Source organism: Pteropus vampyrus, unplaced genomic scaffold (assembly GCF_000151845.1).
Source record: "Pteropus vampyrus isolate Shadow unplaced genomic scaffold, Pvam_2.0 Scaffold55, whole genome shotgun sequence".
NCBI lineage: Eukaryota > Metazoa > Chordata > Mammalia > Chiroptera > Pteropodidae > Pteropus > Pteropus vampyrus.
This window is the reverse complement of record NW_011888836.1, coordinates 9,022,553-9,049,718: the sequence shown is the minus strand read 5'-3', so window position 1 is coordinate 9,049,718 and position 27,166 is coordinate 9,022,553. Positions and strand designations below refer to the sequence as shown.

The 27,166-nt window shown below is 37.0% G+C and overlaps 1 protein-coding gene and 1 pseudogene across 1 annotated transcript in view; both read left to right on the top strand.

Moving 5' to 3' along the window:
• The window catches only part of LPIN2 (lipin 2), a 77,012-nt gene that overhangs the window by 16,911 nt on the left and 32,935 nt on the right, over positions 1-27,166 (top strand). The window lies entirely within an intron of this gene.
• On the top strand, positions 22,125-23,741 carry LOC111739871 (annotated as a pseudogene).

Below are 27,166 nucleotides of genomic sequence, written 5' to 3'. Positions count from 1 at the left end.
ACACAAATGAACCTGCATAGATGAATGTGAAATGCTGCATATTCTAATGGGGAGGGAAGGGTGATGTGGATACAGTCAGGCTGAGAAACAGGAGGTTTGAAAAGGAAACAATTAGGAGAGCGAGTTGACCACAGAAGCACTGCAGAGTTGCTAGATTCTTTTGGTCCATTTTAGACTACAAATCAAAAATTTATTCTCTCACCCATCAGTCCTGTCTGGCTGACTCTTAGCAGCACTTATGATGATTCTTTATTAAAATGATGGTCCCAACTGCTTGGGTGGCATTTTCTTTAAGTCTACTAATAAAATAGCAGACAAATTGTAAATGAAACATCAATGGTATGGTTAAAAGCAAAGGCTCTGGAGTCAGACAGAACTTGGTTTATAGCCAGGCTTCTCCATGTAGCAGCTGTAAGACATGAACAGGTTCTCACTCTTGATGATAGTTATGTATATGAGATGTCAGTTGTTTATGTTTTTGTACACTTATCTCTTGAAATCCTCATGTATTATTGTATGAATTTTATGTATGATAGAATTTTTACATTCTCCCCAAGAAACTGCATATCCAAGAGATTATTGCTGAATTCCTGGTTTCTAAGTATGTAGTCAACATTACGGTCACAGTTCACTTATATGGAAGAAGAGGGCAGAGAGGGAGAGTATCAGCTAATTACAAATATTTTTTAAATAAAAAAAAATTGTAATTGTTTGAAAGAGGTGAAATCACAGCAACAGAATAATTAAAATTTTTAGTTAGAAATGTGCAGAACCTCTGAAGAGTCAAGGAAAGTATGAGAGTAGGACTGACTTGAGTCCCTACATGATGTTGATCTCATAATTTGTGATAATTTTTGCTTATTTTTCTTTAGAATTTGTTAATGATATCATGAACTCTTGCTCACTTCATTTGTTATTTGTTGCGGTTTTCTTTGGCTATTTTAAGCCATCTCACTTTCTGACCTGGAGTGGAGAAACCCAACATTGTTTCCAGAGTACCTTCACTTGGCCTCAGTCAGTGTTCTGATATGAAAAAATGGAGCAACAAAACCCTAGTACATAAAATTGTTAAGTATATACTTAGGATCACCCCTGAGTGTTAGCATGGGGGACATGACCATTGCAAACTGGTATTTAGATGGGGAAATGAGAGAAGAAAAAGACAAACATTGCAACAGAAACAATGGTCGTTCACATGACATGGACACACACACACACACACACAGGCAGCCGCCATGGGGTTTCTGAGCAGGGCAGATGTTTTCTCACTTGTTTTGGCTTTCTTTTGTTGGAAATATTGTCCAGAATTTGTAATAAATCAAGCCATGACTCTTCTGGTCCTCGATTGGGCTATTTAGCTTTATTTTCTTAATGTTCAAGCAGGTAGACTTGATTGCTACAGCCAGACAGCTGTTGATATTGTCTCTCTGGTCTCGAAATATTGGGTAAAGTTTGACCTAGAATATTAGTGTCAGAAGGTTTAGACTGCAGAAATTGTTTAGTCCTAAACTCCTTAAACCGGGATATGTACACTGAGGATATTCTAGGTCACATAGTAAGCATCATACATTAACCCTTGAACTTTAACCAGTTAGTCGTTTTTTATATTAAGAAAAAGACATATCAGAGCAGAATGCAAAATGTGTTGATTTTAAAGGTAAAATATAAGTCTTCAAGAAGATTACGTTTGGGAGAGTCACTTTAAGCTGGGCCTTCTGACCTCAGAAGACCCTTTTTATCCCTTCTGTTCCTAGAAAGACCTGTTTGCATTTGATCGTTCACAGCTCAAATGAAATAGTTAGTAGCTATCCTTTTTAGAGTTTTGGGATCGTATGAGGATATAATGAAACACTAGAACTTGAATAAAGTAGATAGCCGTTATCCAATAAGCAATTAAACTACAAATGTTGGAAAATCCTCAGAGTGGTATCAAGAGAAATTTTCTCTTGGTTTTGAAGAAGCCCTTTCAGTCACTTTCGGATTGTTTGCATAGGTAACCAGTGAATTTTAAGATATGGGAAGAAAAATTTTGTAGTAAATAAGAGAGCCATCTGGCTCAAGGAACTGTTTCAGGTGAGCTTTAGTCCTTTGGTGTGTGGGTCTCTGTCATGCGTGGATAGCCTTGAAAAATGCAGAAAGGCACTTGAGTTAATTCCTTCAATATAGAATAATTATGGTGGAGATTGTGCATTTTTTGTAACTGAGGCTTTAAAATATATTTTTATTATGATTTTTTACTAATCAAAAATAGTTTTCTTACATCTTCCTTGGTAGTTCAGTAGAAATATGTTGCTATTCTACAGTATGACCACTGGGGGGAGTAGTTTATTTTCATGTTTTGTGTTAAAATCAGAATATAATTTGTGGCATAAAGATATTTCTGTTGAACCAGTTTAGCCCGGCTTCAAATAAGCAGGTTAAGAAGTTTTAAATCTTTACATCTTTTTAAAAAATGTTTTATACCTAGTTTCATATACTTATGGGATTATTAATAGGAAAAAAAAAGAAGGTATGTATTTTCCGAGCATCATCATCAACTATGGAATCTGAACAGATTCTGACTCCTGAATAGCATTTTAGCTTTGTTTCCCTAAGCTAGACTTTCTTCAGAGAGATTAAAATCTTGGAAAAAGGCATTCAGCTCCCTCCCCCTTTTTTCAATTTATTGGGGTGACATTGGTTAATAAAAATTATATAGGTTTCAAGTGTACAATTCTGTAATACATCATCTGTATATTGCATTGTGTGCTCATCACCCAAAGTCAGATCTCCTTGTGGCACTATATATTTGACCCCCTTTGTACCCTTTTCTCTCTTCCCCTTTCTCTCTGGTAACCACTAAACTGTTGTCTGTGTCTAAGTTAATGTTCGTTTGTCTTGTTTGTTTGTTGCTTTCAGTTTTATATTCCACATATGAGTAACATCAAATGGTTCTTGACTTTTTTCATCTGACTTATTTTGCTTAGCATGATATTCTCATGCTGTTACTGCAAATGGCAGTATTTCATCTTTTTTTATGGCTGAGTAATACTCTCTTGTAGATATGTACCACATCTTTATCCAGTCATTTATTCAAGGACACTTTAGTTTGTTTCCATGTCTTGGCCACTGTGAATAATACTGCAGTGAACATCAAGGTGCATATTTCTTTATGGATAAATGTTTTCAAATTTTTGGTTTGATACCCAGAAGAAGGATTGCTGGGTCATATGGTAATTCTCTTAATATCTTGAGGAACCTCCATATTGTTTTCCATAGTGGCTATACTAATTTACATTCCCACCAGCAGTGTATGAGGGTTCCTTTTCCCCCACAACCTCTCCGACACTTGTTATTACTTGTCTTGTTGACAATAGCCATTCTAACAGGTGTGAGGTGGTATCTCATTGTGGGTTTGATTTGCATTTTTCTAATAGCTAGTGAAGTTGAGAATCTTTTCATATCTATTGGCCGTTTGTCTTCTTGGGAGAAATGTCTGTTAAGGTTTCTGCCCATTTTTTAATTGGATTGTTTTTCTTGTTGTACGGGTTGCATGAGTTCTTTGTATATTTTGGATAATTGCCCCTTATTGGATATGTTGTTTGCAAATATCTTCTCCATTTGATTGGTTGCCTCTTTGATTTTCTTTGTTGTGTTGGAGCTTTTTAGTCTGATATAGTCTCATTCATTTATTTTTGCTTTTACTTCCCTTGTTTTTGAGGTCAAATTCATAAAACCCTTTCTAAGACCAAGGTCCTTAAGTTTAGTACCTATGTTTTCTTCTATGAATTTTATTGTTTCAGGTGTAATATTTAGGTCTTTGATTCATTTTGAGTTAGTTTTTGCGTATGGCGACAAATAGCAGTCTAGTTCATTCTTTTGCACCTGGCTTTCCAGTTTTCCTTGAAGAGGCTTTCTTTTTTCCATTGTATATTTTTGGCTTCTTTGTCAAAAATTACTTGCCCATATATATGTGGGTTTATTTCTGGGTTCTTAGTTCTTTTCCATTGGTCTGTGTGTCTGTTTTTCTGCCAATATTATCTTGTTTTAATTATGGTCACTTTGTAGTATAGTTTTGAAGTCAGGGAGTGTGATACCTCCAATTTTGTTCTTTTTAGTCAAGATTGCTTTGGCTATTCAGGGTCTTTTGTGGTTACATACAAATCTGATGATTTTTTTGTTGTTCTATTTCTTTAAAAAAATGCCATTTACCCACCTTAAAAAAAAAGATAATGAAGGTGCTATGCAAAACTAAAAAGTAGTTTTTCTCAATAGTCAACCATTTATTTTTATCTTAGCCTATAGAGAACAAGTTCGACAATACAGTAACATTTTTCTTTGAAAAATCATGTAGATGATTAAGAATCGTTGGTTTAGTTTTAACTCTTATTGACCAAGTCCGAAAAGCCACGACTCAAGTGATGAAATTGGAACCAGAATTTGGGTATCAGCCTGGAGGTCAGGTGATCCACAGGAAGAAGCTGGAGTTGTGTCCCTCTTGGCTAAATAGATGTTTGGAAGGTGAGCTCACCCTCTGTTTGTCTCATGGTGCGTGCTCTGGTGAACTCAGAACATTTTGAGTCATCGATCCAAACAGTGAAACAGTATCGATACTAACAGGAAGCTGAAGTGGCTGGACTGGGGCCTGCTTGTTGTGTAAGAGGCGTTTGAGACAAAGGTTGCCAGAACAGAGTTCATACCTGCTAATCTCTGCCCTCCTGGATCTCACCTCTCTTCTCTTTAGGCTTTTTTCTTCCTTTCCTATCAATCATCATCCTCTTTCTCCCTAGCACTCACTTGTGGTCTCAACCTGGCATCATGAAAAAGAGCACCAAACCAGAAATCTGGTTTCATCTAAGTAGGTGACCTGGGGATAATTCCTGATCTCTTTCTGGGCCTCAGTTTCCTCACATTTAAAATGGATGAGGTTTTCCGCCATTTTCTTTTTTCCTGTATGTTCATCCCTTCATCTACCCTCCTACTTACAGTTTTCCCTTTCTCCTGTCATCCCACCTGCATATTTTCTCATCTCTTCCAAGTTGTATTTCTTCTGCTCCCCACCATCTTCTTATGTAGTTTTTTCCTTAATCTGCTTTCTTCTCTCTTACTTCCTCTTTTCTACCTCTCGTTTCTCCTTCCTTTTTTCCCCCACTAGCAGCACCCCAGTATCAGTTTTTTCTTACTATCATCTGAGGCCAGGGATCAGGAGCTATAGTAGGACATGGAGGAAGAAGTTTAAATTTTTATACATTACATAATATTTAGACCCCACCTGGCCCAGTTACTTCTTTTGAAAGGAATTTGTGTATATCATGTATATTAAATTAGATTACAAGTGCTTGCGGGTCCTTCATGTACTCCAGGCTCACATTAATATATGGTAGGCTGGACAGCAAGCAGTGTAACACATTGAATGCAGGATAAATTTTTCTATTTCTAATTTTGGTGAAATTCGTTTTTAACTCTGCCATTTAACATTTTTATTGTGTATCTTGGTAGTAAATTGCTGCAGTAAACATTACCAACCCCCATTTATTTGGTCAAATATTTGAAAATTGTGTCTCTTTGTGATGTTTAGAGGTAGAAAAAAAGGTTTAATAATGTGAACATTATTAAATATCTGAGGATCAGCTAGTAAATTATTGATGAATTACCTAAATATTTTTATGGAATGATGAAAAATCCTGTTTTCAGTTCTTTATCAGTAGAACTTTGGCTGAATGTCCTTTTTTTTTAATCTCCCTGGCGCTCAGGTTTGTCTCAGGGCCCTAAAATAGTGCTGTCCAATGGAAATGTAATGAGAGCCACATACGAAATTTAAAAACATTTTTTAAAAAATGAACAAAGCAGGTAAACTTAATTTTAATAATATCTTATTTAATTTTTTAACCAGAATATTGTCATTTCAACATTTGACCTGTACAGTACTTAAAAAATTGAGATTATTGCATATTCTGTTTTTATTCTAAGTGTGTATTTTACAGTTACAGCACATCTCAGTTGGTACTAGCCACATTGAATATAGCCACATGCCTAATGGCTATTTGTAATGAACAGCACAGTCCTAGATACTGATGAATAAAATAGTATATTTAATTTAAAAATTAATATATTTTGTCCATGTGTTAAGTGTTTTAGGCATTTTAAATAATTTTCTTGAAGTTGCTATATGTTGACTTACTGAGAGCTGGAAGAGAAATAACCAAGAATGGTTGAATTTTACAATATTGCACTGTTTACTACTTAAGTTAAATGATTTGTTCATTATATTACTATATAATATTAATATAACAACAGAATTTATTATGTTAACATATTAATGAGTTATTATTACTATTTCTTCACTATTTACAGTGCTTGAGCAGGCTATCTCCCTTCCTGAATTGTGAAAATATATTGGGTCATGCTAGATGACAATTGAGTTCTTATGAAGCATATATAACCTGGCTGTCTTTGGGAAGCTCATTGATGCTTACAAAGGTACGATTTTCCCTTACATGATAAATTTATATGATTTATGTAAACTACACTATTTTCCCTTACATGATTAATTTATATTAGATTTCTTCTCCATATGTATAGCTGGTTTTCCAGAAACGAGGACGTGATCGATTTAGAGAATCATTAACTCAATTAACTCAATCCCTGTTCTGTGATGGAAGCTGCATTGACCGTCATGTGATTGGGCAGGACTTGGTACCTATCAGTGTCAACACATGGCACAGGCTGTCCTGTGCCCCTGCTTATCTCCCTCAGAGAGCAGGGGTTGTGTGTTTTGAGCAAATCTTATTGGTAAAGTCGTGTATGTATTGCTCTTTTTTTAAAGAACCATTTCGTTTCCGTTTTAACCATATTACTGTCTGTCAGCAGTTTGTCAGCAGAGCAGCTTTCAGTTTTGATAATTTAGAAGTGTGTTTTCATCTTTGAAAAAAGACATGCTTAATAAGGTAGTTCAATATTAGTATGTTTTACTTAGAAGATGATAGTGAAGTTGAGAAGAAGATTCATGAAGGCTTTTTAAGTAAAGCTGAAGATGTTTACCATGGAAAGGCTCCTGCTGGTATCCTGGTGAGTTATATCCACCAATGTCCTGGTCACTTTGCTCAATCTGGATAATACTGAGAGAATAGGAAAGAGCACCCACCAAAAGAAAGTGCCTAATGCCTTTTCTTTGGAAAATGTAGCATTGTAAGGGATTTTATTAACTTTTAAATGTTAGATTCAATAGAAATCTTTGGCCCCCTGCTCTCCCTCATTCATACACCATCTTTCTACCTTTTTCTATGCATTAACAACTCATAACTTTCTGCCTAGAAGAAAATGAAGTTACTTTAAACTGAGAATTTTTTAAAAACTAAGTTTCAAGCTAAATGTATCTGGTTTCAAAGTGCAGTAGTTGAGGAATAAACTACACTTAAAAGCTTTATGGGTCTTTTGGTTCTAAAATTTTTTTAAAACTAATATTTTAAAAACTGGCATTTTATTCTGATATAGAGAAGAGTGACTGTATTCTTTTTTCTCCTATGATTGCAAACAAAAAAATTTTGTAATCTTGAAATTTGTGGGGAAAATTCATATTGTCTTGAGTTTTTTTAATCTAGTTTTCTCTCTCTAATAAGATATAAAACAAGTCACATAAACTTAGTGTAAGTTCCACATGTCCTCATTAAGGAAACAAAATCAGGTGAATTAAGGACAATATAATTTAACTCTACCTATAGAACCTTTTCCTTTAAAAAATAATCTGAAGTAAATACAATGAAGTAAAATTTTTTTTTTAGAAAATTAAGGGTGTATGTTTTTATGAAAAGTGTAAAATAAATGACAAAAATTAGACTTTTTAAATCTGTGGCCTATAATTCAGGTTGATTTTAGTTTTAAAGTTATAAAAAAATTTTATCACCTTAAAAAAAAGTTAACACATTTGTGTGCTTTTTGCTTTTGGATCTGTTGGAAAAGTGTACTTTTTCATGGTTCTGAAACTGGACATTGTTTGAATATGGACATCATTTGAATATGAATGAAAGTCATTTTAATAGTTTACAGTGTGTACATATGATTTATACACTTTTGTTGTAAAGATCAGAAGGGAAAATAGTGACCATAGCTGACTCTTGATGAAATATTTTAAAAATTCAATTAGTGAATAGCACTATCACAAACCACCCATCACAGGAAGCAGTTCTTATGCTTCTTGCTGCTGGTGTTTTCTCGAGGACAATAGGTGTTTTGATTTGCTACATTTTATTATCAGTTCCCTTTATGATAATGTTAGACCACTGAAGTTCTGTGGGTTACCTTCCTGCCCCAAGAGAAACTTGGATTTTCTGAATGGCTAGGGTTCAGGACACTGGATTTGATATCTGCTTAATAAGTTGTACTGATTTATGTTAGACTTCATAACCTGGGTATGTGTGTGGCAAGAGGGAGAGGAAGAATTGTGATTTTCAGAGTCTAGGCCTTCAGTTATCTGGACACTCCTTACTAGTCATATGCTGTCTGGACACACTTCTCGATGGAAGATGAAAGTCTCTATCTTAAAGATGATTTTATGTGTTTAGAATGTAAATTTATACATCTTATAATTTTTTTAAAAAGACTGTGCTTTGTTAGAAATTGAGAATTTTTTTAAATCATGTTTCCATAATTTCTAACAAGTGAAGATGATGCCTTTATTTGATAAAGAAAAAGCCAAATTATTTCATTTAAATACCCTGAAGTTCCAGAATAATCTACTGGCCTTATTTACCTCATTTATTTTAAATAACCTTGATTGCATTTTTTAATTAGGGCAAAATGTACTATAGGAGTTCTTAGCCAAACTTGTAATACTAAGAAATGCTTCTAGAATTGAGTCTCTGTGGTTTAGAACTGGAAGAGTCTCTAGGGGGCATCTAGCCAGGCTTATTGGAGATGAGAACCCCATGCACAGAGGTTATGAGACCTGTTCAGGAGGCAGAAGTGACCTTGTTTGGGTCTTCACATCCTCACCAGTTGCAGGGGACTCTAAGAAGCCCTAAGGTCAGTGCTTCTCCATCTTTGTCTTTCTGCTCTCTTTTATCAAAGGACCTGGGCACCTGTGTGGCTGAGTCCCAACGCCCACTTTTTTCAGAGAATTTTGTATATATTTACGGAAAGACTTAGTAACATAAACAGTGGTAGAAGACAGCAAGTCACTGTAGGAGGAACGTGTGTGTGGCTTGGGGCGTGGTACTTTATACTGAAGAAACCCTCAGTGAGGGTGGAAAAGCCCCTCCCCCACCCTAGCACCTTTGTCGTTGCTTCCTGCTTCCCCAAATCTTAGAACAGCACTATGTGAATGGGTCCAAAACGAAACACTTTTCTCTAATCTAGTGTGGACAGTGTTCACAAAACTGATTAAATATTTAGTTGCATAGAATTTCTTTTCCTCACAGAAATGTTATGTTATTAGGCAGTTTGGAGGGGAGTAAATTCTTATAAAATCTTTTCTGTTTTCACAACTTGTTTGCCTCTTTTAATCTTGATGCCACAGATGAGCTCAGGTATTTGGGGGAGAGTAGCTTAGAGGTTGTGGCCGGAAATGTGTCTAGGCTGTTTGAATATTATTTATTACATGTTTTTATATTTATGCCCTCATTTGTTTTCAGAAAGGAAAGACTTGGAGTTGGCTTACAGTTAAAACACAGGTATACACAGCTGTTGCACAACACTGTAGAATGCATGACTGAAAAATAAATTTAAAGAAAACGAAATTCTCTTCATTCAGCAAATATTTATTGTGCCGCATTGAGTCTGCTAGATGCTTACATTTTTGTTGTCTGCATTTACTAAAATGTCTGAATTGTTTGCTGCTTTGATTTTTGTGAGTAATTTAATTAGACGGATATCCAGCAGATGGCTATATAAATACTACTTTGTAGTTTGTCCAGATACTTGGTCTCTGTTAGCCGAACTAGTTCAGTCAACTGATTGGGAACAAACCAGTATTGTAAATCTGGTCTAGATACTAGTCATTTAGTTTTGTGCAAGGAAAAAAGTCATCATCTCTTCACTGTGTCTTTAGACATCTCAAAAAGTCAGATATAGGGTCCAGTCTAGTGGAATTGGACATAGCTATCCGAAGGGATCTAAATAAAATTCTTAACTTTCTTTGAAAAATACTTATCTTTTTATATAATTTGCGTTTAACATTTATACCTTAGGTATAAAATATTCAAAATCAGTGCAGTTCCACTGAAGGAAAGTTATAGACACCAATCCTAGAGTAGATAATTTTTGAGAGTGCTGTACATTACTTATCTAATGAAAGCAGAGAAAATGTGTCTTTATTTATTTATTTTTTGTTTTGCTGCTTAATCTAGAAAAATATTTATTTCTCTCATCTGAAGCCTACTGCAAAACCTAGAACCATTGTCTAAATAAACTCTTACTTTCTTCAGACATTTGGAGATGTTTTTTCCTTGTAGGATTGCTTCAAGGACTTTATTATGTAAGGCATTTGATTTTCTTTTTTATCATCTTAATTTTGTTGAGAAGATATTTTTCGAAGTGTAGAAATACAGTATACTGATCTTTTACAGAGTATCGTTTTAACTCTGTGATGAAATCATGTTTAGAACTTTGTATGCCCTTGGTGTACCATCTTAACCTTAGCCCATATCTGTGTAGAAAAGGCCTTCATCAGAAATTTCCCTAAATCCTAGGAAAACAAGAAGGGAGAGCTGTGTTATCTCTAGAATGTTATTGTGTTCTCTGAGACTTATCTAAACTGAATGCAGATAGAGAGGCTAAGTCAAGGGGCAGTAGCTGAGATCATAAAGGTTATTTGTCATCTTTTATATTCTAACAGCATGAAGTCATAACCATTATAAACTGATATTCAGTCATAAGATTGAAATTATATTGGAAAAATAATTTCTTTAGAGTAACTGAGGCAGGAGAGGAGCAGGGAGTATACTCTCCAATTCTCTTCACTCCCCGTGCACTGAAGTTTTTAAGAGGGGACTGCGAATTGATCCACTTGTTATTGGAAACAGCTTGATAAGCTGCCATTTGGGGTGACTTGGGAGTTTTAAAAGTATTTGTACCTGTAATCCTGGGGCATTGGGATTCTTCGGAGTTCTCAGCGATCTTGGTGGCAGCCAAGGATGGTTTCTCAAGGACATTGATTTCCAAACTCTGACTGATCATTGGAACCCCTGCTGAGCTTTAAATATAAAATACAGATTTCCTAGACATACTGAATCAGCATTAAAGGGGGTAGTGGAGTCCAGGAATTGTTTTATTTTGTTTTTAAAACTAAACTGCAGACTTTATTCAGACATTTTCTGAAGTCCATTTTTTCTGTTCGCATCCAATCCAGAATCCCACCTTGCATTTAGTTATCATTTCACTGTAGTCTTTTGATCAAGTGATGTTTCCTCAGTCTTTCTTTGTCTTTCATGACCTAAACACTTTTGATGAGTCTTGACCAGTTATTTTGTAGAATTACCCCCAATTTGTGTTAGTTTGATGTCTCCTAATTAGATGGAAGTCCTGTGTTTTTGGCAAGAAAACCATACATGTGATGTGCTCTTTTCAGTGACTCATACCAGGGGGTCCCTGATGTTGATGTCTTATTACTAGTGAGGTTTCCCTGGATCACTTGCTGTAGGTGGTGTCTGCAGTTTTCTCTACTGTAAAGTTACTCTTTTTCTTTTTGTAATATGTATCTTGGGGAAGATACTTGGAGAATATGCAGACATTCCCATTTCTCCTCAAACTTTCATTTATTTTTAACATCCATTGCCTGCCACAGTTATTACTGTGGTGGTCTAATAGTGGTTTTCTGTTTTCCTCATTCTATATTTATTAATTAGAATCATCTTTTAAGAGAAAGTTGTCCCTTCTCCTTATTTATTAATTTATCAGTGTGGACTCATGAATATTTTAGTCTGTAAGTTAACCTATCATCTTGTTGCTCATATTGTTCTAGCTGTAGCCATTGGGAGCTCTTGACATGTTGGCTCCTGTGTTCCTTTAACATGCTCCATTCTTTTGATTTTGAACACTTTCCTACTTTCTGAAACTGTTATTTTCCTGCCCCCAGCTCTGGGATCAACCACCTCTCCAAGGAGCCTTGTTTTTTTTTTAATTGGAGAATGGTATTTAGAAACCAATGTCTGGCCTCCAGGTGTGCTAATTGCTTCTAGAGTATCCTTGATTCTAGACCCTCTTAGCAGAGAGAGAACCCCGATGTTGAATATACAGCCCAGGCATAGGCACGTCTATTTTTGTGCATCTATCCGTGGAGATTTCCAATTCCAAACCAATACCACAGGGTTTATTTAAGACTTCTCTGTAGGAAATTGTAATTTTAGATACTTCTCCAGTGCTTGTGATTACTCAGAATTGGGGAATGATGGCTTTTGGATATATATCTGTTAGGTACATTATGGCCTCAAAGGCAAAGGCCCAGGCCCTTTTGGCTTTGTTAAATACTCATCATTGATGAAATGTCTCTTTCTTAGTTAATCATCGTTATTTTCCTTACTTGGGTTAATCAACATTTCTTTTTCTCACACCGAAAAGAATTTTGTGTGTCACTCTTAACCTTTGTAACTAAGGGAACTCAGCCTCCTAGAAGAAAAAGTCCTTTTTTTCTTGTAGTGGAGTGGAAACCATTCCAGTTTCATGGCCAGCATTCTTGCAAAAATTTGTGAAGAGAAATGGAGTATACTTCAGGGAGCGTTTAGTGGTTTGAATGCACAGGGAGGCCGTGTGTTTATTAATATACATACAGCTCACTCAAACAAATGACAAAGTCACAGAATTTCACTAACATCAAATTTATTTTAATCCTTGAATTATCTTCTTTTTGATAAAGTAGTCTGCATTCTTTTTCTAAAGTGTTGCTTTCTTTCTAAAGTAGGTGCTTTATCTGTCAGCCTTCTTGATAATAAACCCCTCAGTCTTGGGTTGTTGAGGGTGCTTGGTTTGTGAACTTGAGGCCTGCATGTGCTTGTGAAGTTAGCAGCTTAGTTAAAGCTTAAGTGCAGTGACCTTCAAATCCCACTGGGGTAATTCATCTGGTTTGTTCCTGCTGAACTTAACCAGGTAATATGATGCAGGCTGAGGGACTTTCAACCCAGGGAATTAACACAATTGGTACAAATTTAAACTTTCAATTTAATTCATTTGTGATATTAACGGACATTCTTCTGGCAGAATGAGAGGATAATGAGTGAAGTTTTAACATGTTTTTCCCCAGACCTCCAAACCACAGGAATATATTCATTTGTTTCCAGTCTCATAGCTGTAATTTAGACTATCGATGAGTCATAATGTCAGTCCTTGACTTCTAGGTCAGTGAGTAAATAGAATTTCAAATAAAGTCAGAATGTTTTAAAGGAAATTATAGCCTACCAATGTCTGGAGTAATGTGATAGTCATTACCAAAAATACTACAATGGTTTCCATAGAAACCTGCTAAGATTGTGTCTTCCATATGTGAAAGTGAGCCAGTGATCAGATTTCCTGTTTTATTATAGAGTTGCTTATGGTTACCAATGATCACCACCAGTATGGGTTAGCCACACAATTCGCTTATCCAAGAAAGTTTAGGATGAGAACATGTACCTTAAAACAGGGCTACTCATAATAAAAGCTTAACATTTTTCATGTATGATTGCATATGAAAGAATCACTATGCCTTCTAAATGTACTTGTGAAATATTTATATACACATAGCCCTGAAAACTACATAAACTTAGCATTTGTGCTTTGGGGAGCTTGCAGTCCCAAGATAGAATAAAAAGAGTGTGGGCATGAGAGAGACACACCCGAGCTTGTGTCTGTGCCTGTCACTGTGTAATGGTTTGACTCCAAGTAAGTCGCTTATCTTCTCTGAGCTGGTTTTCTTGCTAGTGCAATGCCTATAACATTTACCTCACCTAATTGAGGTCTTAAATGAAGATTAAATGAAGTGAGGTAAATAAAATGGCATTTGGAAGGGATAAATGTTAGTGCCCTCTCTTTCTTCCCCATCACTTTTCCATTGCTAACACTAAGAGGAATAATGAGTTAAACATCTGAATTGTAACTTAGGTTATATGTGGTTTGTCAAGGATATGCAGTTTAAAATGTTATGGCGTGAATAAATTAAGAGTTTGACTTTTTGCTGGTGTAAGTGAATGCAACTCCCACATACGAAATTCCAAATTTGTGAATCAGTTAAATTACCTCCACTTTGTAAAATAATTTTAGGAGAGATTTAACAGCAAACTCCTCTGAGTGCACTCAATATATCTTAAAAACAATAGCTGCAAAATTAACCTTGCAAAAATACATCTACGTAATACCACTCCTAAGTATTTATCCAAATGGCATGAAAGTTTGTTTACACAAAAGCCTGTACACAAATGTTTTTAGTAGCTTTGTTTGTAATTGCCCAAGTCTGGAAACAACCCAGAAATTTTCAGATGGCAGATGGATAAACAGACTTTAGTACATTCATATAATGTAATACTACTTAACACCAAGGAACAAACTACTGATACCTGCAACAATATTGATTAATCCCAAATACATTATGCTAAATGGATGAAGCCATGTTCAAACAGCTAGATGTTCTATGGCTCTATTTATATGACATTCTGGAAAAGGCAAGGCTAAGGAACAGAAAACATATCAGTAGTTGGCAGGGGATAGGGGAAAAGGATTGACCACAAAGAGGCATAGGGGTGTTTTGAGTTTGATCTAATTCTGTACCTTGATTATGGTGATTGTTACATAATTGGTTAAAACTGCACTACAAAAGAATTAATTTTACTGTATGTAAAGTACACCTTAAATTTTTTTTTCTTTTTTTTCTACCAAAAGATAGTATTTTGAATAGTTCAGAGTGTAGTTATTAGAAATCTTATTGCATTTCTTAGCAGAGTTGGCATGGACATTTAGAAGTTTTCTATGCTGATAGGTATAACCATTAAACAAAGATTGACTAATTAATAGCTTAATATCTTTCATGATTAATTACAAACAGAATCTCAAACTCATTGCATGTTATTATGATTTTACTTCTGTGCTTCTTTCCAGTTTCCAGTCAGGTTAGATGTTCCCTGTAACATATATGGTTTGTCACTTCATGTACAAGTAGATTAGAACTGGTCATATTATATAGCCATGAGAGGAAAAGATATTAGAAAGCTTTGTTACAAGGCCTTATTCAGCAGTTTGAGAAATGAAGACAGAAGCAGTGAAGAGAAATATAGTAATGGGAACGATTAAATTTTATAGAGCTGTGATAGTTTGTAACAAGTTTGTTCACAGAAGTCATATGGGGCTTGAGGAAAGTTGAGGCCCACTTTTTCTGGTGTGCTTCTTGCCCCTTCAGGAATCTAAAGATATGTGTAATAGTAACATATCTTTATGTTATGTATAGTGAAATCTAAAGATATGTGTAATAGTAACATTTAGTTTTCCTTGCTCTGTACCAATTCTGTTGCTGAAGAAAAAATATTCTGGTACATTGCTGAAATGAAACTATTTCCACCTGCCATTTACCTTGAATGCTGTGCCCTATAGAATTATAATGCTGGGCATTTTCATGTAAATAGACTGACTGGTAGGATATGATAACATAAGTTTGTTCTCTTTCACTCTGTTTTCTGTAATAGTCTTTGGTCATGTTATGACCATTATCACTTTCAGCCTTGCCTCTATCTCAGCTGACTTCCTGGCATTTACTTCCCCTGACAAACCAACAGTGTCTCGCCCGCCACAAGTCGCTGTGAGGCCGCTTAGTGTTATTCAGAGCGATCAGCACGGATGTCATTTGTTCTCTCAGAGTTATTTTTAGATATACTCATCTGAGATGGGTGTCTTTTTAATTGTCACTCACATAGACTAGATTTCTGCAAATTTTTCTGTGAGGTCTTCACTAGCATTTGGACAAAAACATTGGTTTAAAAACATTGGTTTCTAAATATCTGAGCATTGCTTTTGGAACATTGGCTTGGCCTTTACTGTTGTTGGCATTTTTTGGTAATGTTTGACCCTGTGTGTGTGTGGGTGGGGGGTGGGCGGATGTCTGTATATATATCTTTTACCTGTTGAATTCCTTTCAAGTTATATACAAAACATTGTATCTATTCCTTCTCTTCCTTGTTGATTCTGTTCATCCATTTGTTAATTCATACATTCATTGATCCAGAAATATTCATTAAGAACTTGCTAAGCACTGTGCCAGGCAGGCTTTCGGGAAACAGTGAAGCATGCAGCACTTCTCCTTTCTTTGTCAGTTTGGAGGTGCAATAAACAAATTACTGCAGTCTGGTGAGTGCTTACATGCTGTGGTAGGGAAAGGGCAGAGTACCATGGGTGCATGCAGCCACAAACCCCTTCCTACCACCTTTTGCTTCTCACCATTGAGCCCATGCTTCCTCATTCCATCTCTTTTTGTTATTTTTGATTGTGCTGTGTGTGCTCACAGTCCGTTGGGGGCATACTTTATTTGATCCCATAATCTCATCTAAAATATCCTTGCTCCTCTTATAAAACATCAGATTAACAGTCAACAGTAGTTGATGGATTAAGAAGAAAACTAGTCTTGGCTTTTGAAGGATTGTTCTGAAAATTATTGGGCCAGGGACAGGGGTGGAGGGCAGGGAATTAGTGGTGTTTGGAGATATGATAGTGACACAGTCTTCCCTTAGTTTTTACCTGCTGAAAGCAAAAGCAAATAGTTAAGTAAAACTTGGGGCCACCACTTGTGAAAGAATGTAGTGGCAAAGTGTCTTCCCTTATCTGAATCTTACTCCGCCCAAGATAATTGTTCATCTATTTTGTAGAGAGTGTGCTGAGATTATAGAGCAGTAAGCCCCCTGAGCAGAAATCTGTGCTTCCAAACTTTCTTAAAGAAAATTTGTTGTGACAGATTTGAACTGAATTTATCAACTTACTGGCCTTGACAGATAAGCTTAAGGTCAGCCTCATGTCCTCTCATTAAAAAACAACAACAACAACAAAACCCTGAGTTCAGTAGAAGAAGGCTTTCACTGGGTTACATTTGGGGTATTTTCTTCCAGTTTTCTCAGGGTGTCTTTTGGAGGAAGTGATGAGGGGCTCTCCACATGGTTTATCAAGTCAGAATCAGTATTAGTATGTCTTTAAGTCTTTTGTTGGCACACATCAGAATTGGATTATAAACAATTCAAGCAAACAAAAAAACTTTATGACCTTTATCATTCAGACTGATGATGAGAGGGCAAGAGCTGGGGCTGTTTGGCATCTTGGTATCTTGAGCTAGTGGGCCTTCTGGATCACCACTCAGGTGGCCCAGCCCCAGTGGTTTCTGATTACTTTTACTTACTTCAAGAACTGTTCTGCCCAGTTTGGGTCAGATGTCTCCCCAACCCATCAGCCAGCTGATGCCAGTGCCTGGGTCCTTTATGACAGACATGGCTACTGAGAGTTTACCCCTGTGTTTGAGTTTCAGAGAGGAAATCATTGTGATCCAGGGAGCCCTATTAATACCCTTTGAACTAGCCATTGCATAATATATCTGTTCAAATTCCAAAACAGGAATTAGATCAGATATAGAATAGTCCCTGACTGTGCCTTCAAACAGAGATGGTGGAGTTGCTTTTCTTTAGAAAGATAGCTCATAACCTACATGGAATTGACCAGAACCCCAGATCCTCCAAAGAATACTTCATCCTGGCTAAGTCTCAGTCTCTCAGGAAGGAATCTTCTGAGTCCAGATACCAGCTCAGAATGATTTCCAGAACTTCCTTATACATCTTCTCTGAAGAAAGATATAGGAGAACCCCCAAAGCTTTCTGCCTCCTTGTAGTCCGTTTTATGACTGAGTTTGGAAATAGCAAGAATACACATTATCAGATGCTCTCTTGCTTTTGTACGAAGCTGTTTCCCTAACTTGACTCATGTTCATAATCAGTTATTAAATTTTAAAAAACATCCAAGGAAATTGGCATTTTAAAAATTGTCCAGGACGTTTTTTATGTCTACACAATTTGAACCAATGGAATAAGTAGTAGTCTTGAAGTTTGGCTTTGACAGGAAATTCACTACAAATTGGCCTTTTTTGTTTCCATATCTAAGTTGCTTTGTTCATTCATTGAGCAATATTACTGAATCCCAGCTATGTGCCAGATGTATTTCTAGCTTTGTCTAGATATCGTGGGGTGATCCTAACCAATTGCTTCCTTTCCATTAACATCTACCTTGGGCTGGTCATTAGGACTTACTGATTCTCAGTCCTCACTGAACCTCTTCTGCCTTTACAGTAGTGCCATCTCTTGCTTGAATATGAGTTGCAGTAGTTTCTGAAGTGGTTTCTGTTTTTAGCCTTCTCTTCTCCAGTTCATCCTCCCCACTCCCAAGTCATCATGTATGTCACTTCTCTGACCGCAACCACTGCTGGTGCCTGTTGCCCACGGGTTACACTTGAGGAATGGGTACAAGGCCTTGCATCATATCTCACCTTCGCCTCACAGTCAGCATGCCCTTTCCACGTGCGCATCTCTCTTTCCTAGGGCTGTCCACCGGAACCTCTTTTTCTTGGCCCAATAGACCCTTCACACACATTTATATCACTAAAACAAATATTTCCTGCTTCCTGTAGCCTTCCTTGAATCTCCCATGCAGATTTTTTTCTTCCTTTCTCTCACCAAAATAGCACTATCACAGGCATTATGTAAATTAAGACAGTCTTTATGTCTCTTTTTCTTGTTAGAGCCAGGGACCACTGAGAGAAGGAGGGCAGAATTTTATTTACATATAGTCAGGACTTACTGCGATACCTGGCATGAGGCAGGTGCTCAGTTTTGTTTGACTGTATGAAAATAAATCCTATCAGATACAGCCCAGTGTAACAGACAATTTTGGTAGGTGGATTACAAATTCTTTGTTTTATGCCTTGAAGGAATTACATAGTCTTCTTATGTGGTTGTTTCTAAATTAAATCTGCAGAGGTATTGCATTGAAGGACCTTTCCTGGATAAGGCCTTTACAGACTTCCTTTTTTAATTGTGTCAAAAAAGTCTGTCTGAAGAACTTGGTGTATTCAGGAAGTTTGCTGGGAGACACTGAGTTATGGTTTACAGATTTTGTAGATGAGGAACTAAATGGTCCTAGAAATGAAGAAGAATCCTGTTCCAATAGCCACTCTGCGCCATGGGGCAGAATGACACCTGCCATATTCTTGAGCAGACATTTGGGGCAGTGCATTTTAGATGTGCAACTGTCAGCATTTCTTTAAGAACTTTAGATTCAAGGAGATCAGATGGGTTTAATGGACCATCTACTTTGTGGAGCTCCTAGGGTTGGGGGCCATCTCCCCCACTGAGACAAGGGCTGTTTTTTTGTGCTGCTATTTCCTGTTTCTTATTTTATAAAGCAAAGATTAAAAGGCAGTTAATATAAAATAAAAATTTAAATTAAAAAGTTAGCATTCTGCTGTGATGTGAAAAAGAAAAAACTGAGAGGTGCAAAGTAAGGCATTTAATTGAATTTAAGTAGGTGAGAGTGGCTTCTCCAGAAAGGCTGGGTTCTTTGTCAGGCATATAACATCAGGTGACTATGGCCCTGTGTTCTGCTCAAAGACTGCACCTCTTTTGTATAGTTCTTCATTCAATGTGTCTAAGTTGTAACCTCCTTTAGGTCCTTGTGATCCCCATAGTGTCTGCAGGGCACATGGTAAATGTTTTAGAAAATGTGGGGTACTTTCACCTCCTGCCCTCCAGGACCAGGTGGAAGCTTGCAGCATGTGCTACCGTGTGTGCCATTGCTGCCTTTCATCACCCACTTTCAAGGAAGTAAAATCCACAGCAAGGCTGAGTGGTACCCTCCTCTAGGGGACTCTTGGATCCTTGGAGAACTATAGGGACTTAAGTACAACTTGAGTTCAGCCCTCAGATCTCTTGTCCTCAGAGACACTAGATGACCTTGAGAGTCTGATCATTTAAGCCATGAGTGAAAAGTAGCAGAGAGGTTGAGACCCTGAGTCAAAGTAGAGCAGGGTTCTAGTGAATAGTAATAGAAAGTAAACATCTCTTGTCTCAGTTTAAATGTAAAATAAATAATGTCTGCCTTGCATAACCTAAATTCTCATTTTGAAGATCAAATGAGGTATGTTTGAGAAGTTCTTGAAAAATATTAAGTGCTACTCGAATACAGAATGTAAGCTTTGACTCCTGGAGGAGTTTGGTCCAGGAGCATAGGTGTAAGCTGCAATGTGTATGAGATAACAGTGGCCTGATGTTTGTTTCCTGAAGTATCTAGAAGTTTTGGTTCCCTCATAGCCCATTTCTTGTGTCTGTGAGCAGAAACTTAGATGGAATGTTCAGGCAAGTTCTTGGGTAAAAGCCATTTTCTCTGTCCACAAGCCCCAATCACATGTCATCTCCCAGGAAGTCCACTTCCTGACAGTGAACCTCAGGTCTAGTGGAAGGATTAGTATCAGTGCTAACTCTTGTAGCGGTGTGCAGAGGAGGCTTGGAGGGTGGATATGGCTTCTTTGGACTCTCTGTAATCATAATATTTATGTAGTTGGGGTAGCATTAAGTAAAAATTGTGGAGAGCAGATTGTAAGCCGACAAGATCCTTGTAATCTGTGTGGTGCCTCGCCTCAAGGAACCCTCCTAAGAATGCGGAAGTAGGACCTGATCGGGGAATAATGCGGTGTTGCTCCGAAGCAGAGCGTACACTCAAAAAAGCAGGGAGTACACTCATAGCCACGAGCAGACGCAACTGCAGAAGATCTTAGCAGGGTGGGGGTTAGGTGAGGATAATCTTATCTGAGCCAGCAGCAATTGTAAGTTCTTGTATAAAAGCAGCTTGCAAAAATAAAACTGTGCCATTGCTCCACCATCAGTGGACAGTGTACCTCCTGATTCCAGGCTTCTGTCTTTCTTTTTTTCTCCCACCATTCCCAGTCAGGTTTATTTTCCAGGGCCACGCTGGACATGGCAGGATTTACCACTTGCTGGGCATGGCAAAAAATAATATTCCAGTTGCTAAAGAAGCCCACTTGCAGCAGGAAATCTGGGGGTTTCATCAAGGCATTTATCATTATGGCTTAGGGCATTTCTGTCACTTAGAGATGCAGGTAAGGACATAGGCTCTAGAATCAGACTTGAGTTTGAATATCAGCTTTACCACTTAGTGTGGAGACCTTGGACACTTCTGAACCCTAAGTTCCTTATAAATGGGAATATTGATACCAAACTCATGGGCAGTTGTGAAGATTACATGAGATAATGTTCAGATTAACATAGCACTTGACACGTGATGGATGAGTAACAACTGTAGTTGTGTTTGTTAGTAGTAAGTACTAACTAGTAATGCAGTATAGAATAGATATATGAAAGTAAACTTAAAACTTAGGAAACAGGTTTTGATGATCTATATAAAAGTGGTTTAGAATGTATTTTGTATTGATAGTAATTTAGAAATTGTACTATTTTAATAGCAACCTGTATTTTTATAGTTACTCTTTTCCTTAACAAAAGTTATTTTTGATCGAACATGTCACTTTTGAGTAATTTGGGGGGGCAGTTTTTGTAGGATGGAGATCTGTATTTGAACCTGTTTACTGATGCATTCCATTTATAAATCTACTACATGTGATCATTTACTTCAGTTTTTCTGATGCTCAGGAAAAGCTGCTAAAAATCTTTAAACATTTGGTAAATAATTGAAATTTGAAAGCTGCCCATTTATTCCAGGCACTAGTATATGTTTAAAGTATTTGATAAGAAAAATCTGGTAGTGGTCACCATTGAATTTCGTGCATGAAAGGGCCATTTGGCCTCTAATAAGTATTTTAGTTGATTGCTATTACTGATTCTTTCCATTTTTAGTTTAGTGACCAATAAGTGCCTTCTTTTCTTGGAGGCTCCCAAAACTTAACCTAGCCCACGGAGCTAGTGCCTGGACCCAAACACAAATTGTACATTGTGTACACAGTATATCCATCAAGCTTATCTGCTCCACTGTGTCTAGCTTTGGATCTCCCATTTAAAGAAAGACATACACATACCATCTACAGGGTTATCTGTGGTGGACATTTTCTAGGTAGCTGACCTGCAACCTGTGCACCTCTACATCATCTCTTGTGAAAGCCTGAGCCAGCTATGTAGCTTTCTCCCTTTGTCTTATAACCATGCTCGCCAATTAAGAATGCCAATTCACCGGCCACCCACCTTAACAGATTCAAGAACAAGGGGAAAGTCAGTACAGAAATGAGGCACTGCCAAATAGAAGTTAATGTGGAGCTAAAGAAAGGTAAGAAGGATGACCAGATGCTAAAAAGGAGAAATATAAGCTCATTTCCTGATGATGCTACTTCTCCACTGCAGGAAAACCACAACAACCAGGGCACCCTGCAGATTGGTCTGTTGAGGACATTGTCAAACGTATAAAAAGTAACCACTTGGAAAGCCAGCTCTAAGCTAGTCAAGCTGCTAGGAAACTGCTTTCTAGAGAAAAACAGCCACCCATATATAGACAACATAATTCAGGCTAGTTTGATTACAAAATTTGTGTGCTTTTAGGGTAGAACTGATTGTAGTCCCATTCAGTTTGAATTTGCTTGAGGCCTCACTAGCATTGCTTCCAGAACATCAGAACAGACCAAGATTGAGGTGGCTTCATGCAGTAGATTGAAGTGCTATCCCAGCATTCATTTCTTTATTGGCATTGCTCCATGCTCACATCAGTGAACAAGCTGTATGGGCTCCAGGAAACATTGCATGTGATGGTTCAGTTTTCCGAGACTTGGTTATCAAGTATGGTGCAGTTGACCCACTGTTGACTCTTCTTGCAATTCCTTATATGTCATCTTTAGCATGTCGTTACTTATGTAATCCTACCTGGACACTTTCAAACCTTTGTTGCAACAAGAATCCTGCATCATGATAATCCAGTATTAGCAGATAGGAGCTGGGCCATTTCCTGTGTTACTGATGGTCCAAATGAGTGGATTAAAATAGTCATGAAAACAGAAGTTGTACCCCAACTTGCGAAGCTCCTAGGAGCTACTGAATTATCAATTGTGACTCCTGCACTAACAGCATAGGAAATATTATCACTGGGACAGATGAACAGATTCAGGTTGTCGTAGATGCAGGAGCGAGCACTTGCTGTCTTTCCTAGCCTGCTAATGAACTCTAAAACTAATCTTCAGAAGGAAGCTATGTCGACAGTGTCAAACATCACAGCTGGCCGCCAAGACCAGATACAATAAGTTGTGAATCATGAATTAGTCCCATTCCTCACTGATGTTCTCTGTAAGGCAGACTTTAAGACACAAAAGGAAGCAGTATGGGCTGTGACTAACTATACAAGTGGTGGAACAGTTGAACAGATCGTATACCAAAGTCACTGGCATAATGGAACCATTGATGAACCACTTAACTATGAAAGATACCAACATAATTTAGTTATTCTGGATGCCACTTCAAATATCTTTCAGGTTGCTAAGAAACTAGGTGAGACTGAGAACCTTAGTATAATGATTGAAGAATGCGGAAGTTTGGACAAAATTGAAGCTCTACAAAACCATGAAAATGAGTCTTTGTACAAAGCTTCATTAAACTTGATTGAGAAGTATTTCTCTGTAGAGGAAGAGGAAGATCAAAATATGTCAGAAACTCTTTGAAAGTTATGTGTTCCAAGTTCAGGATGGCACTCCAGAGAACTTTAACTTTTGGATTGTACAGCTGAGGCATAAAGTTGTTTGTCATATACTATGTTTGATATAAATTTGTATTTCTCTACTACAAATTCTTTTAAAATATAGTTTGTTATTGTAGCACTTTTTACAACAGAACTGTACTTAGATGGTTCGAAACTGTTCACATCGTGTGAAGCTTCTCTCAATGAGTTTCTTATTTTTATGTGGTATTTCATATCTTGCAGTGAGTGTCCTGTAAATAAAGATTGAATTTTACCCTTAATGAAAGACATACACAATTCTCAGTTTGTCATTAAAGCGAAAGTAAACATAGTCATTTCATATATTTTAAGGAATAAGAATGCTTATTGTGGTCGTACAGTAAAAAAAAACTCTGGTGTGTAGTAGTATCATTTAGAAGCGGGTGGTACATATTCACTGTGATTCTGGTGGGCATTATAACTAGGGCTGTCTGATACTATTGTGAACTTCTTGGTGAAAGAAGTGTGTCTCTGTCAACTGGAAGTATCCCAAAATTGAAAAGCAATATAGCATATGATGTTTAAGAAGACACTTGTCTTAGTCAGCTCAAGCTGCTATGACAAAATACCACAGACTGCATGGTTTCAATAACAGACATTTTTTTCTCACAGTTTGGAGGCCTGGAAGTCCAAGATCAGGGTACTGGCACGTTGAGTTTCTCGTGAGGGCCCTCTTTCTGGTTTGCATTTTCACTGTGTCCTCACTTGACGGTAGGGGTGGGGGGGTGAGGAGAGTGGCAGAGCTTTGGTGTCTTCCTCTCCTTATTTAGACATTGATCCCATCATGGGGGCCCCACCCTCATGACCTCATCTAAACCTGATTACCTCCCAAAGACCCCACCTCCACGGTTAGGGCTTCAACATGAATTTGGGGTTTGGGAGGAGAAACATTCAGTCCATAACAATGCTTAACCTTTCTAAGCCTCAATTTTATTATCTTTAAAAATAGATAATACCTATAAAAGTGGTTCTGAGATGGTAATGCATGTATAAGCTTAAGAATTTGATACATAGTAAGCTCTCAAAAAAAGTAGTTGCTGCTACTGTGATGATTGTTAACTACCATATTTCAGAGATGTGCTAGAAGTATTTCTGGTATTTATTGAAAGACTGGGCTGGATAAATTCTTCCAGTTCTAAGAATCAGTAAATGTATTCTTATGTTTTCCTTTGTGCTTGTGAGCCCGAAGAGAGGGATGTTGCTCTGTGAACATTGTTCAGTTCTGTGTGATCTTTCTGTGGGGGCAGATTTATGTCTGTATGGGTTATGATTTTTTTTTTATTTTGTCTTTGCTTTTTCTCTAAATTTTCATCTGTTTCTTTCTGCATCCTTCTCCCTTGGTCTCTGTCAATCTGCGTTCTCGAATTCATTTTTGCTGCTCTTCTGTTTTTTCCTCATCATTCACTGTATAATATGAATAGTTTACAATGTATATTATTTTGCTATATTTTAAAATCTTTGTTTTATTTCAAAAGGTAGTGTCTTTGGTGGTGTGTTTAACCCACATGTGACTGGGTTACCTAATGGTATATCTTTTCTGCTCCTGCTCAGAGTCCTGCTTTCCCAGGCTATGACCAGGACAGTCCTGACTTTGTTCTCACTGAACTTTAATATGGCTTGCTTTGGGATAGGCATGTGGCAGTAAAGTTCAGCGGAGCCAGATTCTGCTTAAAGAGGAAACTGTTTGACGTATCATGCATACCAATGACCAACTGCTTTTCCCCAGACATACCATGAGGAAGTCCCCTCCCCCAGCCTGGTTGGGATACCCGTCATTCCCTGTGTACAGTAAATGTTAAAGCACCAAGCCTCCCTTTACTTTTTTATCCCCCCAGCCTTCATAACATAAACAGAATTGTTTTATATCTAAAGGCTAACGGAAAGTAAGTCGTTTGACATCCTGTGTTTTTCTACATTTAACAACTTTCATTTACACAGTAGATGTATCTTGTGTAACAGCATATCCTTTAACCACGGTAATTAAAGTCATCTTGAATAGATGTAGTTACACTTAATTATGGATTCAATGTTCTAGTTGATGTAAGTTTATTACACATTTAGTTTATAAGACTGTTGTTTATGGCTGACTGTAGGTGCATAAAATTTATCATTTTTCAGTTTCTTTTAAGGCCTATGTAATTACTTATGAATTTTTTAAAAATTTGTAACAAAACATTTTAAAATTGCCACCATCAGTCAAGCAATAATACAAAGCTTGACTACTTGGATGCTGTTTGATTAACGAACATGTTGGGAAAGCAAAAAGCATGTCACGAACATATATTACTTAACAGAATACGAAAATTCTGATGGACTGTTCTAGGTTGCTGGGAAATACTTTTGGTAAAAGAGTGAAAAGAAAATTCACTTCTGTTTTTGGAAACATTCTTGATATATAAAAATTATACACTATGACCCCAGAAATAAGGAACAAACAAGATGTTTATTCCCTTTTCCCCAAAATTTAATGAGATGCTCATATGGCAGATCAGCATGTGAAAAGATGTTCAGTGTCACCAGCCATTAGGGAAATACAAATTAAAACCAACACCACTACACACCTGTCATCATGGCTAAAATAAAAAATAGTGACAATGCCAAATGCTGGCAAGGATGAGAAGAAACTGCATCTCAGGCATTTCTGGTGGGAATGTAAAATGGTACAACTCTGGTGGCAGTGTCTTTAAAAGCTAAGCATGGAGCTGCCATTTAACCCAGCAGTCACATTCCTGGGCGTTTACCTCAGTCAACTGAAAACTTATTTTCACACTTGAAACCTGTACATAAGAGCTTATAGCAGTTTTCTTTACAATAGCCCAAAACTTGAAATTGTTCAGCTATTCTTCAACAGGTGAATGAGTAAACAAACTATGGTACACTCATGGAATACTACTTCACAATAAAAAGGAACAGTCGATACATACAATAAGCTGGAGGAATCTCCATAGAAATGTGAGTGAAAAAGGGCAGTCTCAAAAGGTTACATACTACATGATTCCATTTATTATATATAACTTTCTTAAAAATGACAAACATCACAAAAACGAACATATTGGTGGTTGCCAGAGATTGACGGAGTGAGGGTATTAGGGAAGTTAGGTGTGTGTGTCTATAAAAAGGCCAGTAGGACAGATCTTTGTGGTGGTGGAATGTTCTGAATCTTAACTGAATCAGTGTTGGTATCCTGATTGTAATACTAGAATTTTGCAAGATGTTACCATTGAGGGAAACTGGTAAAGGAAACAGGGGATCTCTTTGCATATTTCTTACAACTACATGCATGTGAGTCTACAATTATCTCAAAAAGATTAATTTTAAAAAATATAACAAGATGTAATAAAAATATTCTGATGAAACAATTTCTTCCCCACATGTTCCTTATTTTTGTAGACTCATTTGTTAATGGTTCATTTGATCATTCCTTTATTCATTCAAAAAATAATTATTGAGCCCTTGATATATGCTTAATTTGGCCTTACTATTGAGT